Source organism: Crotalus tigris, unplaced genomic scaffold, assembly GCF_016545835.1.
Source record: "Crotalus tigris isolate CLP2741 ecotype Arizona unplaced genomic scaffold, ASM1654583v1 scf7180000024367.1024689, whole genome shotgun sequence".
NCBI classification, from domain to species: Eukaryota; Metazoa; Chordata; class Lepidosauria; order Squamata; family Viperidae; genus Crotalus; species Crotalus tigris.
Window position 1 is genome coordinate 342,035 of NW_024100536.1, and position 17,991 is coordinate 360,025.

Consider the following 17,991-nt stretch of genomic DNA (forward strand, 5'->3'; position numbering starts at 1 on the left):
TGAGCAGTCACTAAGCGAACCGTTGTAAGTCGAGGACTACCTGCTTTTGGATGGGATAGTTATCCTGTTCAAGAAAGCTGAATATTTTGGACCTGTGGCTGCTCCTTGCAAGATTCATTTCCCTCGCCACTATATATGTACATCCAAACTAGACTTGTGTTGTTTCACAGGGTCATATGTGTGTGTGTTTGAGGGCATATGCACAATTTTTTTATTGTCGTATTTATGTAGTATATATTGGAGGTGGTTACCCTTTGAGAGCTGTAAGCAATGAAATCTCATTTTAATGTATGCTGATTCATGTACATTTAAAGTGACAATAAAGTTATTATTCTATTTCTATTCCATTCCTTCAAACTTAAATGGCTCCTAAGAGTGAAAAGGCTCTTAACAAGTGCAGATACCTGGCCAGGCTGATTGACAATAGCTATTAAGGAGAGCCTGTACCTTCACCGTGATGTGCTGGCGTTTCCCTTGTCCGTTTCTGGCTAGCTGTTGTAGGAGAAAAATGTGGCACGTGTGCCGTCACTTAGCAACAACCTAAGGAAGGCTACTGCTGTGGTCAGCCAGAGGCTGCAGCCATTCCAGTGCAAACATTGTCAAGGTAGACTCACATCCTGCGGTGGCCTTCATCGGAGGCGTGGGAGACTACCCCAGATCCCTCTATCCAACTGTGACTTGCTTAAGGTCTATTAACCAAGCAGGGTTTGCCCTACAGTGAAGCAGCAAGCACGAAGAGGTTGACGGCAGACCAAGCAGAACGTAGTAGCCCATCATCATCTCATGACTGGACTATTGTACTGCGCTCTCCATGGGGCCACCCTTGAAGGGCATTCGGAAGCTAACAGCTGGTGCAGTGTGCAGCAGCGCGGGTAGTTTTGGGGGGGCCACAAGAATGGTCCCTGTGATACCACTGCTCCCCGGGCTGCATTAGTTGCCAGCCTGCTTCCGGGTGCAATTCAAGGCGTTGGTGATCACCTCCAAAGCCCTTCATGAGAGGGGTCCAAGTTACTTGAGGGACCCTGTCACCCCACTGGGATTGGTCCGTATCACTTGTGCCAGCAGATTATTCAGGCTGGTGGGGTCCAGGAGGACGGCCTTATCTGTTGTTCCTGTCCCCAGGAACGTCTTGCGCCCCCCCCCCATGTGAGGTGGCTGCCTACCTTTTCTAAGAGCCAACTTGGGGTCCCAGTGGGGGAACAGAACAATGGAGGTGGTTGATTAATAACAGATTCCACCCCCCCCACTCCTCCCGCATCCTCCCCATGTGTATTCGGTATTAAGGTTTGATTTTAACTTTGTATGTTTTAACTTAGATGTAACTGTAAGCCGCACAGGGTTACCCTATGGCCGTGGTGGCGAACCTATGGCACGGGTGCCACAGGTGGCACGCAGAGCCCTCTATGTGGGCATACGCACCATCACCCCAGTCCTAGGCCTTCAGTTGGGTTTTATAAAACCTTTTCGCTTTAGTCCTCCATCGCTGTGTGGGGAAAAAAAGGTTCAATCAATCAATTTCAGCTTCTCGCGGGGAAAAAAAAAGATCTTGCGAAGTTGGAATTGATTGATTGAACTTTTTAGTGCCACCCAATCTGCCGTTACCACCGCAGCCACGCCCACCCAATGGGCCACGCCCACCCAGCACCCGATGATACATAAGTGGATTTTGGGTTTCAGTTTGGGCACTTGGTCTCTAAAAGGTTCGCCATCACTGCCCTATGGTAAGATGGGTGGTCAATAAATTTGCTAGGTAGGTAGGTAGGTAGGTAGGTAGGTAGGTAGGTAGATAGATAGATAGATAGATAGATAGATAGATAGATAGATAGATAGATAGTGCCTTTTTGTAAGAAAAAGGGTGCTGGAACTCACATCTTGTTAATCTTTTCCTTACCTTTTGCACATAGTCAATCGCTGTACACCCACCCACACACGTCAGTTGTATAACGAAACGTAACGGTCGCTGTCTGCAGTAAACACTCAGCGTGCGACCACATGACCAATCACAAGCCGAGCAGTGCCACAAGCCGAGCAGTGCCATCACAACCAGCACGGATGACGTACACAGGCATCGGACTCGACACGCAAGCAGCCCGCGTGCACCGTTTTAATGATTTTGCTGCCAACCTGCTATGCTCAACACGGCAATTCAAGTCCATATGGACCAAACATCAAATTTTCAAAAGTCACTTTTAAAACTTTGAAAATCCATCAAAAAAAAGGTGCTGGAACTCCATTCCAGTTGTTCTATGCAAAAAAAGCACTGGATAGATAGAGGTAGATAGATAGGTGGGTAGGTAGGTAGGTGACAGACAGACAGACAGACAGACAGACATATATATCAGTAGATAGCCAGCCAGCTAGATAGATAGAAGAGAGAGAGGCCAGACCAGACCAGTGGCCAACCTTTTGGGCACCAGGGACTAGTTCTGTGGAGAGAGGTTTTTCTGTGGACCAGAGGGGGTGTGGTTTCACGTGCTGCCTGCATCCTGTGGCTGGGGCTTCACTTGATTGCACGGTCTGGTTTCTAGCGTGCTGTGGACCAGTGCCTGTCCATGGACTGGGGGTTGGGGACCCCTGGGGTAGACAACCTCTTCAGCTTGACAGGGCAGAAGACAGTGGTCAACTGATGAATCCACCTGAATCAGAGCTTTATTTAGGTGTCCTTCTGACTGGGCTGTGTTGTTTTCTCCAAGGGCAGGGGGGGGGGGTGTCTCCAAACCGGGCAACTTTAAGGCTTTTGTGGACTTCAACTCCCAGAATTCTATAGCCATGCTGGCTGGGGAATTCTGGAAAATGAAGTCTACAAATCTTAAAGTTGCCTGGTTTGGAGACCCCTGTCCTAGGGGTACGTACACTGTTTTCAAGTCTCTTTTCAGATTTCGGTAATGCTCAGTTTTGAGTGCCTTCCCCTTCCTTTTTTTTGGGGGGGGGGCTCCTTCAAATGTTGTGTGAGATGTGTGAAACCGAGGCTATTATTCCAATTTATCAGGGTTTTTTTTTTCTGCCTTTGGATACCTGAAGTGTCACCGGATTCTGTTTGCTTTGTTATCACATTGTTCAGAGAGTTTGATGCTGTGATGCTGTTTTCTGCGGGGGTGTCTGTTCAACGCTTTACAAAGATTGTGTCCTTACAAGGTGCTTTTCCTGCACTTTCATTGGAATAGCTTGGTATTTTCAGGGCCAGTTCAAAGAATGCCTTTGGTTGGGGTTATTTATTTATTTATTTTCCTGTGCAAGGAGGAGGAGGAATAAATCGAACTGCGCTGTGTCTCGTCTCCCATAGCCATTTCTGCGAATAAAGCAATGGTTGAATTGTTTGGTGCAGGGGTAGGCCACCTTGGCTCTTTTATGACTCGTGGACTTCAACTCCCAGAATTCCTGAGCCAGCCATGCTGAGGGGAAAGGGAGAGGTTTCCAAGCGGAGCCGTGTTGGCTCAGGAATTCTGGGAGTTGAAGTCCACGAGTCATAAAGTTGCCAAGATTGAGGACCCCTGATATAGGGCAGGGGTGGGGAACCTTGGCTCTTTTATGACTCGCGGACTTCAACTCCCAGAATTCCTGAGCCAATCATGCTGAGGGGAAAGGGAGAGGTTTCCAAGTTGAGCCATGCTGGCTCAGGAATTCTGGGAGTTGAAGTCCACGAGTCATAAAAGAGCCAAGGTTGCCTACCCCTGGCCTGGTGAAATCCTAGAAAACCTCTGAGGACAAACTCTTGTCCTGGAGGTTAAATAACCCTGTGGTTATTTATTTAATTGTATCCCCTGATTTGATTATTTTTACAAATAACTGAAGGTGGTGAACATATCTGGTGAGCATATCCAACACACCTGTCTCCTATTTTCCGCACACAACAGCTTTGTGAGGTAGGTTGGGTTGAGAGAGGGGGGGGCTGGCCCCAAATCATCCAGCTGGCTTTCGTGGCCAAGGCGGGACTTGAACTCACATCCTCCCGCTTTCTAGCCTGGTGCCTCAACCAATAGACCAGGCTGGCTCTCACGATGAAATTATGAAAGCTGAAATAGGCAGCTGAATTTGGTCACGACATGGCAGTACCTCAGTCAGGGCATCATTCAGTAATGAGTGATCTGTGTAGATCAGTGGTTCTCAACCTGTGGGTCGGGACCCCATTTGGGGTCGAACGACCATTTCACGGGGGTCGCCAAACAACGCAGTCCGCCATTTTTTTCCCCTTTTCCTTAGCTGTGCTACTCCCTTTTATTCTATTGGCTTTTGAAAGCCAATAGAATAGACTCTCTTGAATAGAGTCTAATTCTATTGGCTTTCAAAAGCCAATAGGAATTGTCCAGGCTGTCTCTGCCCTGCCGAGCCCGCCAAAAGTCCCATTCTGCAAACGGTGCTACACCAGTCGAGTAGTCCTCGACTTACGACCGGTTGAGTAGTCCTCAACTTATGACCGGTTGGGGGTCGCGGCATTAAAAAGGTTGAGAATCACTGGTGTAGATGGATGACAAATCACACCCGGAGGGGTCCTGGGTGCTCTCCGAGCTTGGTGGTTTTCTTGCAGACATTTCGTGACCCAACTAGGTAACACCATCAGTGCATTCAGGATGACGTTACCTAGTTTGGTCATGGAACGTCTGCAAGAAAAAAAAACTCAAGAGAGCAGAAAATATACCCTCCCGAGCTCTCTACAGGTAGTCCTCGGCTTCCAATAGTTCATTTAGTGACCGTTCAAAGTTACAACGGCATTGAAAAAAGTGACTTATGACCGTTTTTCACACTTAACGACCATTGTGGCATCCCCAAGGGCATGTGATCAAGATTCGGAGACTTGGCAACTGGTTCATACTTATGACGGTTGCAGTGTCCCGGGGTCATGTGACCCCCTTTTGCGACCTTCTGACAAGCAAAGTCGACGGGGAAGCTGGATCCACTTCACAACCGTGTGACTAACTTAACAACTGCAGTGATTCCCTTAACAGCTGTGGCAAGAAAGATCGTAAAATGGGACAAAATTCGCCGAGCAAGTGTCTCGCTTAACCACCGAAGTTTTGGGCTCAGTTGTAGCCGTAAGTTGAGGACAACTGTATTTTAGTTGTGTTGAGCGTGTAGATGTAGCTGTGGTTTTTTTAAAAAAAACGTTCTCTTTCTCACGCAGCACGCCCATAGTTTGAAGAAGGAAAAAAATCAGAGTCCTCTCTCTTTTTTGTTGTTGTTGTTGTTGCTAATTGTGCTTATTCTCAGCAGAAGGATACAGACAGCAATTAGCATCCATCAGATTATGAAACAAGTTGTGAGCTTTGTAGTCTTCAGGAAAACCGTACCGAATAGCAGCATTACTAATCCGAGGTCAAATGCCCTGGGATCTCATTAATTCCAATGGGAAGTTAGTGTGTTGTAGTTGTTTTTCTTTTCTCTTTCTTCTTCTGTCACTGCACAGATGGGTTCAGGAAAGTTGCTCAGCCATCCACATTAGCCAAAGATGTTGTTCTGTGCAAGCACGAGAATTAATTTATAACCTCCTCCCCTTTTTGTCCAAATTAGTCCTCCATCGCTTGAGCACCAGCTGGGCCACAATTCCTTTCCCTGATTAGAGGGACGGTCTTGAGCCCCATCAGATTGTAGCCTCCTGAAGTTTTTGTTGTTGTTATTAACAATAATAACAATAACAACAACAGTAACAACAACAACAACAACAACAATAATAATAATGTTGGAAGGGACCTTGGAGGTCATCAAGTCCAACCCCCTGCTCAGGAGAAACTAAGGAGAAACTTCCTGACAGTTAGAACAATTAACCAGTGGAACAACCTGCCTCCAGAAGCGGTGAATGCTCTAACACTGGAGGTTTTAAAGAAGAGACTGGACAGCCATTTGTCCGAAATGGTGTAGAGTTTCCTGCTGAGCAGGGGGTTGGACTAGATGACCTCCAAGGTACCTTCCAACATTATTATTATTATTATGGATCATCGCACAGTCAGCCAGATGTTCAGACTGGATTTGGCATTTTGTCTACCTATCGAGTCCTTACCCAGGACCTGGGATAGGCAGATGTGGATGTTTGATGGTATTACAGGTATCGTCGCAGGATGGAAGCAGTTCCTAGTAAGGCTGCTTTTTGCAATTGACTAATAGCGAATTTGTCAATGCCAATGGTGTTCAAGTGGTGCTCCAGTTGTTTTGGGATTATTATTATTATCATTCATCGCACAGTCAGCCAGATGTTCAGACTGGATTTGGCATTTTGTCTATTATTATTATTATTATTATTATTATTATTATTATTATTATTATTATTTAATATGGCTCCTCCTGCATCTCTTTTGGACCCAAAACCAAACCATGCTGTTTTAAAGGGATTAGCAGGTAGCTAGTATTATGTTTTGGTAGCACAGGAAAAAGCTAAATATCATCTTGTTAATAGTATGGAAACAGATGATGGTGCCATCCTTTTTTTCCCTCCTCAACTTTCCAGCCCAGATTATGCAGCTTGGATTTCTTTGAGGCATCCCACCCAAGTACCTTAGTAGATCCAACCTGCTTACTTTTATATTTACAAGTTCAGCTGGGGTGGTGTGGCCTATAAGTTAAAAAGATGCAAAACAAGTTGATGGATAGCCTGAGGGGTAATTTTTTTTGTGTGTGTGCTCTATGGTTCCCATTTAGCATAATAAAAAGAAATCAGACCATAGATTTTAGAAGCTGGAAAGTTTCCTGTATTTATCAGGGTTCTCTACTACCATATTGGATATAATGAGGAAGCTACCCTAAATAGCCAATTTCAGATTGTTGCGAAAAGAACTGGTGCAGTATATACTTTAGATTTGGGGAAAGGATTTTCTGCTTTCCCATCTTGTCAAAAATCAAGTGCTTTGGGCTTGATCCGCTCAGCATCAGCCAGGAAAAAGCCTGGGGCAACTTTCAATGTTTATACCATTTTCTCTCCATTCCAGCGTTCTTCCTTGTCAGGTAGTGGGTTGCCTTAAATTCCCCTAATTTGGTCCTGCAAAAGAGGGTTTAGAAATGTGTCAACAGAAGAAGGGTGAAGTGGCAAAAATAGCTACCGTGTTTATTTATTTATTTGTAAAATTTATATGCCGCCCAATCCCTAGGGACTCAGGGCGGCGTACAAAATTAAAACAACAAGTATAACAATTAAAAATGAATACATTCACACAGCATGTCCCAATCGAATCCCGGCCCCCCCGGAGACATCAATCCCAGGCCTGCCGGAACAGGAGAGTTTTAATAGCTTTCTTGAAGGCCGGCAAGGTAGGAGTAGTTCGAATCTCGGGGGGGGAGTTGATTCCACCACGTTGGAGCCACCACAGAAAAGGCCCTGTTGTATGCTTTCTTTACGCCACTTGGAGTTAAGGAGAGGAATTGCTGGCTAATGTATGAAGATGGCTTTCCAGCTAATATGGCGTCTCCTTGGGGATGCCAAGAACAGGAGAAGTCTTATGGAATTAAGCCAAACTTAAATTGACATAAAGGTAGCCCTTCACTTACGACCACCATTCAGCCGCAAATTTCTATTGTGAAATAGTTGTCAAGTGAATTTTGCCCCATTCTGCGACCTTACTTGCCACCGTTAAGTGAATCACCGCCGTCGTTAAGTTAGTAACACGGTTGTTAAGTGAACCTGGCTTCCCCATTGATTTTGCTTGTCAGAAGGTCGCAAAAGGGGATCACATGATCCCGTCTGACACTGCAATTGTCATCCATGTGAACCCATTGCTAAGCATACCAAGTTTTGATCGCGTGACCATGGGGATGCTGCCCCGGTTGTAAGTGTGAAAAAAGTGGCCCTAAGTCACTTTTTTCAGTGACGTCGCAACTTCGAACAGTCATTAAATGAACTGTTGTAAGTCGAGGACTATTTCCATTGTGTAAAATTAATTTGGCTTAAGCATTTATTTATTTATTTATGAGACTTATATACCGCTTTACGTGCAAGCACTCTCTAAGCGGTGTACACCAGTAAGCAATGTATATATATATTTACATTGCCCCCAACAATCTGGGTCCTCATTTTACCTACCCCGAAGGATGGAAGGCTGAGTCAACCTTGAGCCGGTGAGATTTGAACCGCTGACCTGCTGAACACAGTCAGCTAAAGTGGCCTGCAGTACTGCACTCTAACTGCTGCGCCACCTCGGCTCTTTACATGAGTGTGTAAACGGGTTTAGGGCAAGATAGTAAGGCGAGAGCTGGTTTTTTTTTTTTTTAGTGGCTGGGGGCCTTCATACTTTTAAGAAGGCTGATAGTCATGAAGAGCATAAGGCTGCTTTATAACATCTGGACAGAGGTGATTTCAGAAGCAAGTTTTGGGGTGTTGCCCTTGTGTGGGTTAGGTTTCCACCGCACGGTCTTTCCACTTCCAAATCTCAGGAAGCTATCAATCTATGACACGGGTGTCGAACTCAATTTCATTGAGGGCCGCATCAGCATTGCGGTTGCCCTCGGGGATGTGTGTGTGTGTGTGTGTGTGGGCAGGGTGGGTGCGGCCTACTGGGTGGGTATGGATGGAGTGGGTGTGGCCTACTGGGTGGGCGTGGGTTCGCATCAAGGGTGTCTGTGGGGGCTTGGGCAGGAGTGGGGCAGATCTGAGGGTCTCTGGCAGAAGGGGGTGGGACCAGGGCAAGTGCCAAGGCATGGTCCACTGGAGGAGCCTCACTGTTCCTCTCAGGCCATGGGGGGGGGGGCTGGATGGTGGTGCGGGCTGCCCGGAACCCTGGGCAGCAGAGGTCAAACGCCCAGTCTGGCCCTCGAGCATCCGCAGCACCAAGCCCAGCCCCGCTTCCCCAAGGGAGTGCCCAGCTGCACTTACCTCCTCCTCAAGGCTGCTGCTGCTGTGCTTGCTCTCCTTAGCCAGGTTGCTCATGATGGGTACAAGGGCAAAGTCAGAGGGAGGCCCGTTCCCTCTCCATGGGAGGAGACCCAGCTTTGTATCCAAAGCTTCCTTAGCAATAGGATGGGAGACCCCCAGGATAGGCCAGGAGGAGGGGGCAAGGGTTAGGGTTAAGGTTAGGTGAAAGGGCAGCAGGGCAGGACTAAGGTAGGACTTGTCTCAGACCCTCCCTCTCCTTCTTTCCTTCTTTCTTTCCTTCCTTCCTAAGTACAGAGTGGTGGGAAAAATATTTGAGATGGGGGAGGGAGAAAAACAGGCCAGGGCCAAGGCAGCGGGGGGCCGTTCCCTCACTGTTCGCAGGATGGCTTCGCGGGCCACATGAAACCACTTTGCGGGCCGCATCCGGCCCCCCGGGCCTTGTGTTTGACAGGTCTGATCTATGAGGATGTCATGTTCAGCGGGGACCCCAAGAACCATAAAAGTGAGTTGTAGGTCCCCCACTTCTAGATTACGGCATAGAATGTTGGGTCAACCCAATTGGTTGGATGTGTTCAATAAATCATAATTAACTCGGTCTGATATGATAGATGAACCTAATCCAAAGGTATTCAGGACCATTTCTCCCAGCCTTGATTTGTCCTTTGGATTCTTTAAGGAAAGGAATACATGGAGAAGACATCTTAGGAGCACCTTCTCACTTGAGCACCTGTCACCAAGATAACGTCCCCAACTCCTAATTTGTAGGGACACCTTAAAATGGCGTTTCTCAATCCAGAGAGGACTTTAAGACAAGTGGACTTCATGTTATCCTGAAGTCCACGTATCTTAAAGTTGCCCCGGTTGAGAACCACTGCCTTTCAAACACCATTACTCCTCAGAGCTTTTAGCTACTGCTGCTGCTGTTGCCGGGGTGCCTCAACGAGCTGGCAAATTGCCAATGCAGGTTTAATTGTTGCATGTTTATTGTCATTGCACCATGCCGTAAACCATCTTGAAGCCTTTGGGAAATTGGTGTTTTACAAATGTGTACATAAATAAATACTTCTAGATTACGGCTAGGAGATAGAGTAGCTCAGCCTGCCTTGCCAAGAGAGCTACGTGTCCTTGCAGGATCAGCAACTCAAAGTGGTGGGTGTAAGCCAGAAGGCAGCGTGGCATCAGCTCTCGCCTTACTGTCTGCCACACGGTACGTTAGTGCAGTTGTGTAACAACTTGGCAGAGGTATACACTGACGAGGCGTTTCCGCAACAGGTGCGAGCCGCACACCGTATGGAATTTGGGAATGCTCAGACTGACTGGCAAAAAAAAGCACAACAGAAGGTTTTCTAAGTAAACGCCGTGGTCACTCCTGTGCCTACGCCATCTTCTCGTTCAAACCAGGTTAGATCAGCCTTCGGTGGCATTGCCTTGAAAACTCAGAATGCTTTTATTCTTTCTGCCTTGGTAGCAGCTCTGAAAAAGCCAGGGAAGCCATTTCCAGTTATCCTCTTGGCATTCCTCATAGGCCAATGGTGGCGAACCTATGGCACGGGTGCCAGAGGCGGCACTTGGAGCCCTCTCTGTGGGCACACGTGGCGTTGCCCCAGCCTTGCCTCCCCCTGCGACCCCCTCCTCACCAGCAGCCCCCCTGGAGGAGACTCGCCCCCGAGCATGGCCCACGCAGAGCAGCGCAGCCAAGGACATGGCAGCCAGGCAGCGTAGACAAGACTCTGCCCTCAAACCCCATCACGCACAGTTGATGGTGCGGGCAGAGGGCATGGCCACCATGGCGCTGCTGGGCTGCCTGGGCGATCTGTGGCGGGCCCTGGAGACGGTGAGTGGCTTTGTGGGCAGGCGGGGTAGGAGCAGAGCGGGGCAGGGCAGGGGGTGGAGTGGGGGCGGGGCCAATTTTTGGGCACTCAGATCTCTAAAACAGTGTTTCTCAACCTTGACAATTTTAAGGCATGTGGACTTCAACTCCCAGAATTCCACAGCCAGCGTTGCTGGCTGTGGAATTCTGGGAGTTGAAGTCCACATGCCTTAAAATTGTCAAGGTTGAGAAATACTGCTCTAAAAGGTTCGCCATCACTGTCATAGGCAATTCATCCTCAGCCTGACAATGATGTGGTTCCGGCTAATGAAACATTCCAAAGAACTTCCAGGCATTTATTTTCCTAAAAGTCTTTTAATGTTACAAAATGTCGGCACAGGCACAATGGAGGGATGCTAGGATCTAAGTTCTCTTCCTCTAAGCAATTAAATTATCAGCATGTTTCCTCCCTAAATTAGCCGTCATATCTCACACTATCCAATTAGTGTGAAGGTCAAACGTTTTCTTTCATATCTCTTTCTTTCCCGGGCTTTACCCCCAACACCCCTTCTGCTCTTTATTCACCCCATATTTACCGGACAATTCTGCATATTGTCAAAAGCAAGAATATACAATATTTGCACCGTTGACAGACAAGCTTCCGGTTGACTGGGCTTCTGCTCCCACCAGTCAAACAAGCTAAAAGAGTCCCTGCAGATTTTACTCTGCTAGTTGTTCCCAACCATAAGGGGGGATTTTCATCTCTAAGGCCATTCAGCACTGTCCGAAGACATTTCCGTGTTTAGGTGGCCAGCGTGAATCAACAGAGCACTGTTACCTTCTCACTGAAGTAGTACCTATTTATCTAGTTGCATGTGCATGCTGTCAAATTGGTAGGAGCTGGGGCAAGGACTGGAGCTCACCCTGTTGCTTGGTACTCAGGTCTCAAACTGGGCTGATGGCTTTCCAGCCGACAATCCCAGCGTCTTAGACACTGAGCCACCACATTTAGCACATTCAGCCGCCATTTGCTCCCCTCAGGGCTGCTAAGTATTACGGAAGTTGGTCCAGGTATCTGCAGAGTGCCCAGGTTGGGAACATGGTGATGGAGTCCTTCACCATAACAGGTGGCTTCTGACTTGTATGAAAGAGCCTGAAACATTTTTGAGGTGACCTGGGTTCCAAACGTATGTATCGCCTGGGTCTACCAAGGGTAGTTCAGCCTTACTCACTCCCTATGGTTTGATCTCAGAATAACAAAGTTGGAAGGGACCTTGGAGGTCTTCTAGTCCAACCCCCTGCTCAAGCAGGAGAGCCTATACCAGGGGTAGGCAACCTCGGCTCTTTTATGACTCGTGAACTTCAACTCCCAGAATTCCTGAGCCAGCCATGCTGAGGGGAAAGGGAGAGGTTTCCAAGCTGAGCCATGCTGGCTCAGGAATTCTGGGAGTTGAAGTCCACGAGTCATAAAAGAGCCAAGGTTGCCTACCCCTGGCCTTATACCATTTCAGGCAAATGGCCATCCAGTCTTTTCTTAAAAACATCCAGTGATGGAGCACCCACAACTTCTGGAGGCAAATTGGTCCTCTGATTTAACTGTTCTAACTGCCAAGAAATGTCTCCTTAGGTCTAGTTTGGTTCTCTCCTTGATTAATTTCCATCCATTGCTTCTTGTCCTGCCTTCAGGTGCTTTGGAGAATAGGTTGACCCCCTTTTCTTTGTGGCAGCCCCTGAGATATTGGAACACTGCTATCATGTCCCCCCTCGTCCTTCTCTTCATTAAACTAGACCAGGGGTAGGCAACCTTGGCTCTTTTATGACTCGTGAACTTCAACTCCCAGAATTCCTGAGCCAGCCATGCTGAGGGGAAAGGGAGAGGTTTCCAAGCTGAGCCATGCTGGCTCAGGAATTCTGGGAGTTGAAGTCCACGAGTCATAAAAGAGCCAAGGTTGCCTACCCCTGGCCTTATACCATTTCAGGCAAATGGCCATCCAGTCTTTTCTTAAAAACATCCAGTGATGGAGCACCCACAACTTCTGGAGGCAAATTGTTCCTCTGATTTAACTGTTCTAACTGCCAAGAAATGTCTCCTTAGGTCTAGTTTGGTTCTCTCCTTGATTAATTTCCATCCATTGCTTCTTGTCCTGCCTTCAGGTGCTTTGGAGAATAGGTTGACCCCCTTTTCTTTGTGGCAGCCCCTGAGATATTGGAACACTGCTATCATGTCCCCCCTCGTCCTTCTCTTCATTAAACTAGACCAGGGGTAGGCAACCTTGGCTCTTTTATGACTTGTGGACTTCAACTCCCAGAATTCCTGAGCCAGCCATGCTGAGGGGAAAGGGAGAGGTTTCCAAGCTGAGCCATGCTGGCTCAGGAATTCTGGGATTTGAAGTCCACGAGTCATAAAAGAGCCAAGGTGGCCTACCCCTGAACTAGACATACCCAATTCCAGCAACCGTTCATCATATATTTTAACCTCCAGTTGCCTAACCATCTTAATTGTTCTTCTTTGCAGTCTTTCTAGAGCAGTGGTTCTCAACCTTTTTAATGCCGCGACCCCCAACCGGTTGTAAGTTGAGGACTACTCAACCGGTTGTAAGTCGAGGACTACTCAACTGGTGCAGCACCGTTTGCAGAATGGGACTTTTGGCGGGCTCAGCAGGGCAGAGACAGCCTGGACAATTCCTATTGGCTTTTGAAAGCCAATAGAATTAGACTCTATTCAAGAGAGTCTATTCTACTGGCTTTCAAAAGCCAATAGAACAGTGGTTCTCAACCTGTGGGTCGGGACCCCATTTGGGGGTCGAACGACCATTTCACGGGGGTCGCCAAACAAGGCTGTCCGCCATTTCCCCCCCTTTTCTTTGGCCACGCCCCTGGCACCTGGTGATGTATAAGTGGTTGGGGGTCACCACAACATGGGGAACTGTATTATGGGGTCACGGCATTAGAAAGGTTGAGAACCACTGCAATAGAATAAAAGGGAGTAGCGCAGCTAAGGGAAAGGGGAAAAAAAATGGCGGACTGCGTTGTTTGGTGACCCCCGTGAAATGGTCGTTCGACCCCAAATGGGGTCCTGACCCACAGATTGAGAACCACTGGTTTAGAATCTGAACATCTTTCTTTATATCGTGGCCACCAGGACTGAATGCAGTATTCCAAGTGTGGCCTTACCAAGGCATTATGAAGCGACACTTCTCTTTCCAAACCCCTGGTTTTCCATTCCTAACTGTGCAGCTAAACCAAACCTGTCCTTAAATCTTAGGTACAGTTTTTTGAGGGAGGGACCTGTGCCTTGCCTTGTTGAATTCTTGCATTCCTGGCAATATTAGCTCCAAATAGAGATGGAGACATATTTCCACCCACCCCACCCAGGATACATTTCCTTGTGTATAATCTCTTTCAGTGACTACACACTGGTAATTGACGGAGCTGGAGCTAATCAAGATTACCTTGCTCCGGGTCTGAAGTGATTGCTTTAAAATTAGGTTAAGGGCCTTTTATCTTACTCTATCAGCATACTTTAGGAAATGTAATCAGGGTTAGACATTGGGCAATAAGACATCTCATAAATTCTCTTCCTTCAGAAATCTCAAGGCAAAACCCTTCGTGTGATCTCCATAATTCAGGTAGTCCTCGATTTACGACCACAACTGAGCCCCAAATTTCTCTTGTTAGGTGAGACATTTGTTAAATGAGTTTGGCCCCAGTTTACAACTTTTCTTGCCATGGTTGTTGAGTGAATAAATTAGTAACCTGGTTGTTAAGTCCCCATTGGCTTGGTTCGCCTGAAAGAGAAGGCCGCGAAAGGGGGATCCTGAGACCTTGGGACACAGCAACGGTCGTAACTATGAACCGGTTGCTAAGTGTCTGAATTTTAATCACGTTGATCGTGGGGATGCTGCCCGATCAGCCTTCTGGACTCTGAACACCGTTCAGACATGTGGCTTTCAACTCTCAGAACTCGTTAAGGACGGCTGTGTTTGATGGTGAGTTTAGGGCAGTGGTTCTCAACCTGTGGGTCGGGACTCCATTTGGGGTCGAACGACCATTTCACGGGGGTCACCAAACAACGCAGTCCGCCATTTTTTCCCCCCTTTTCCTTAGCTGTGCTACTCCCTTTTATTCTATTGGCTTTTGAAAGCCCATAGAATAGACTCTCTTGAATAGAGTCTAATTCTATGGGCTTTCAAAAGCCAACAGGAATTGTCCAGGCTGTCTCTGCCCTGCTGAGTCCGCCAAAAGTCCCATTCTGCAAACGGTGCTGCACCAGTTGAGTAGTCCTCGACTTACGACCGGTTGAGTAGTCCTTGACTTACGACCGGTTGGGGGTTGCAGCATTAAAAAGGTTGAGAACCACTGGTTTAGGGAATTGATTACAGCTGTGTGTGCAGATTGGATTGGATTCGATCGATGAAAACGATGGCCCAATTAATGGGGGGGGAGCAGCAGGCAGTCATTAGTTTTTAAAGAAAATACATTTTGAATAGGATTTATTTTAAATACGAGCTGAACTTGTTTCCGAAAGATATTTAGGATTCATCCTATTGGAAATGGATCCTGTCGAAATTATAGGTCGCACATATCATTTCACAGAAGGCAATTACAATTAAAATGGTTTTTCTACTTAACGTGCTTCTCAACTTTGGCAACTTTTAAGACTTGTGGACTTCAGCTCCCAGAATTCTGGGAGTTAAAAAAGTCTACAGATTTGGAGACCCGTTCAGTAAGTTATGAATGACACTCTCTGGTTTCTGCTAGGCCTGTCATCCTTCCTCCTTCCCCACCATGGTGGCCTGCCTTTTTTCCATAGAAGGTTTGCGGTGCAAATAAATCAATAATTGCGGTGAAAATAAATCAATAATTACTGATAGTCCTCGATTTAACCATCACAATTCAAACACCTCTCTCTAATTCCTAGAGGACTGGGGGCTTATGCGGATTACAAACCACAAGTCCTTTTGAGATCTTGCAAACATTGGGCGCTATCTAACAAAACGAAATTCAGTGGTGAAAAAGGTAAGGTTCTATATTTTGGCAAGAAAAACCAAATGCAAAGGTACAGTATAGGTAGTACCTCGCTCAATAGTAGTAGCTGTGAGAGGGATCTCGGAGTCCTTCCTAGTGGACAATCACTTAAATAGGAGCCAGCCATGTGCTGCAGCTGCCAAAAAGCCCAGTTCTAGGCTGCATTAAAAGAGGGATAGAATCAAGATCATGTGAAGTGTTAATATCACTTTATAATGCCTTGGTAAGGCCACACTTGGCATACGGCATCCAGTTTTGGTCACCACGATGTAAAAAAGATATTGAGACTCTATAAAGAGTACAGAGAAGAGCAACAAAGATGATCGGAACTGGAGGCTAAAACATAGAAGGAATGGTTGCTGGAATTGGATAGGTCTAGTTCAGTGATTCTCAACCTTTTTAATGCCGCGACCCCCCAACCAGTCGTAAGTCGAGGACTACTCAACCGGTCGTAAGTCAAGGACTACTCAACTGGTGCAGCACCGTTTGCAGAATGGGACTTTTGGCGGGCTCAGCAGGGCAGAGACAGCCTGGACAATTCCTGTTGGCTTTTGAAAGCCAATAGAATTAGACTCTATTCAAGAGAGTCTATTTTATTGGCCTTCAAAAGCCAATAGAATAAAAGGGAGTAGCACAGCTAAGGAAAAGGGGAAAAAAATGGCGGACTGCGTTGTTTGGCGACCCCTGTGAAATGGTCGTTCGACCCCAAATGGGGTCCCGACCCACACGTTGAGAACCACTGGTCTAGTTTAAAGAAAAGAAGGACAATGGGTGACATAATAGCAGTGTCCCAATATCTCAGGGGCTGCCATAAAGAAGAGGGAATTAAGCTATTTTCCAAAGCGCCTGAAGGCAGGACAAGAAGCAACGGGTGGAAACTAATCAAGAAGAGAAGCAACCTAGAACTAAGGAGAAACTTCCTGACAGTGAGAACAATTAATCAGTGGAACAACCTGCCTCCAGAAGTTGTGAATGCTCCCAATACTGGAGGTTTTTAAGAAGAGAATTGGACAACCATTTGTCTGAAATGGCATAGGGTTTCCTGCCTGACTAGGGGGTTGGACTAGATGACCTCCATGATCCCTTTACTCTATTCTGTTTCTATTCTATTCTAAATGTCCAAACTCCTGTTTTGGATGCTGGTCCTCTGCCCTTTCTCTCATGCAGATCCGGCTTCTTTCTTCCCTACTTCCCATGCCTTTGTCTCCCCCCCACTTCTCTCATCTTTATTTATTGATGGCCACCGGCTACAAGTGCTGTCAGGCTGTATCAAGGAGAAGAGATGGCAGCTTGCTCAGCATGCCAGGTGAGAGGGGAGGTCATTGAGAAGTCAGGTTTTTTTCTGGTGGAATACAAATGGTCCTCGACTTATAACAGGTGATTTAGGTGCTCAGGTGATCAGAATTCAGACGCTTGGCCACTGGTTCATATTTATGACTGTCGCTGTGTCCCGGGGTCACAAGATCCCCTTTTGCCACCTCTTGAGAAGCAAAGTCAATGGATTCACTTAACAACCGGGTTACTAAGTTATCAACTGCAGTGAAAGGTCGTAAAATGGAGCCAAACTCCCAAACTGGGAGGGTCTGCCACCATTGCTAATCCATGCCCATCTTGGTCGGCCCTCCAAGTCAAGGTGGGAAGGAAATAAATGAGGTCGAGATAGCTTAATAACAATAATAAAGTCTGGATAGTGGACGTGGCAGTGCCTGGAGACAGCAGAATAGACAAGAAAGAACTGGAGAAGATAACAAAATACAAAGACCTACAAATAGAAATAGAAAGACTGTGGCAAAAGCAAGCAAGGGTAGTACCAATAGTCATAGGCTCCTTGGGTGCAATCCCAAAACACCTGGAGCACCACTTGAACACCATTGGCATTGACAAATTCGCTATTAGTCAATTGCAAAAGGCGGCCTTATTAGGAACTGCTTCCATCCTGCGACGATACCTGTAATACCATCAAACATCCACATCTGCCTATCCCAGGTCCTGGGTAAGGACTCGATAGGTAGACAAAATGCCAAACCCAGTCTGAACATCTGGCTGACTGTGTGATGATCCATAATAATAATAATAATACACACAGTGACATTGACAGACTTTATCTACCAAGGCAAATAGGTGGGCGTGGAATACTACAAGTGCATCAGATGGTTGAAGAAGAAAAAATGGCTTTGGAAGAATAGCTGAAGAACAATGATGAAGATACACTGAAATTAATGTATCAGGAAGGCTTACTGACTACTGGAGAGACCAAACTGCCCTACAAGAAAGACCAAATGAAGAACAGAATAGAGCAGTGGTTCTCAACCTGTGGGTCGGGACCCCATTTGGGGTCGAACAACCATTTCATGGGGGTCGC

The 17,991-nt window shown here is 46.9% G+C and overlaps 1 protein-coding gene across 3 annotated transcripts in view; it reads left to right on the top strand.

Moving 5' to 3' along the window:
* Positions 1-17,991, top strand: part of LOC120301051 (vigilin-like) — a 104,978-nt gene that overhangs the window by 20,563 nt on the left and 66,424 nt on the right. Inside the window, exon 1 of one of the 3 annotated variants that reach the window (XM_039327765.1) lies at positions 10,055-10,192. The exons of 1 other annotated variant lie outside the window; for it this stretch is intronic. The gene's annotated coding sequence lies outside the window, so the exon portion shown is untranslated. Of the gene's footprint in view, positions 1-10,054; positions 10,193-15,601; positions 15,621-17,991 lie in introns of those variants that run through there. One more of the 3 variants, XM_039327766.1, reaches the window with a different exon arrangement.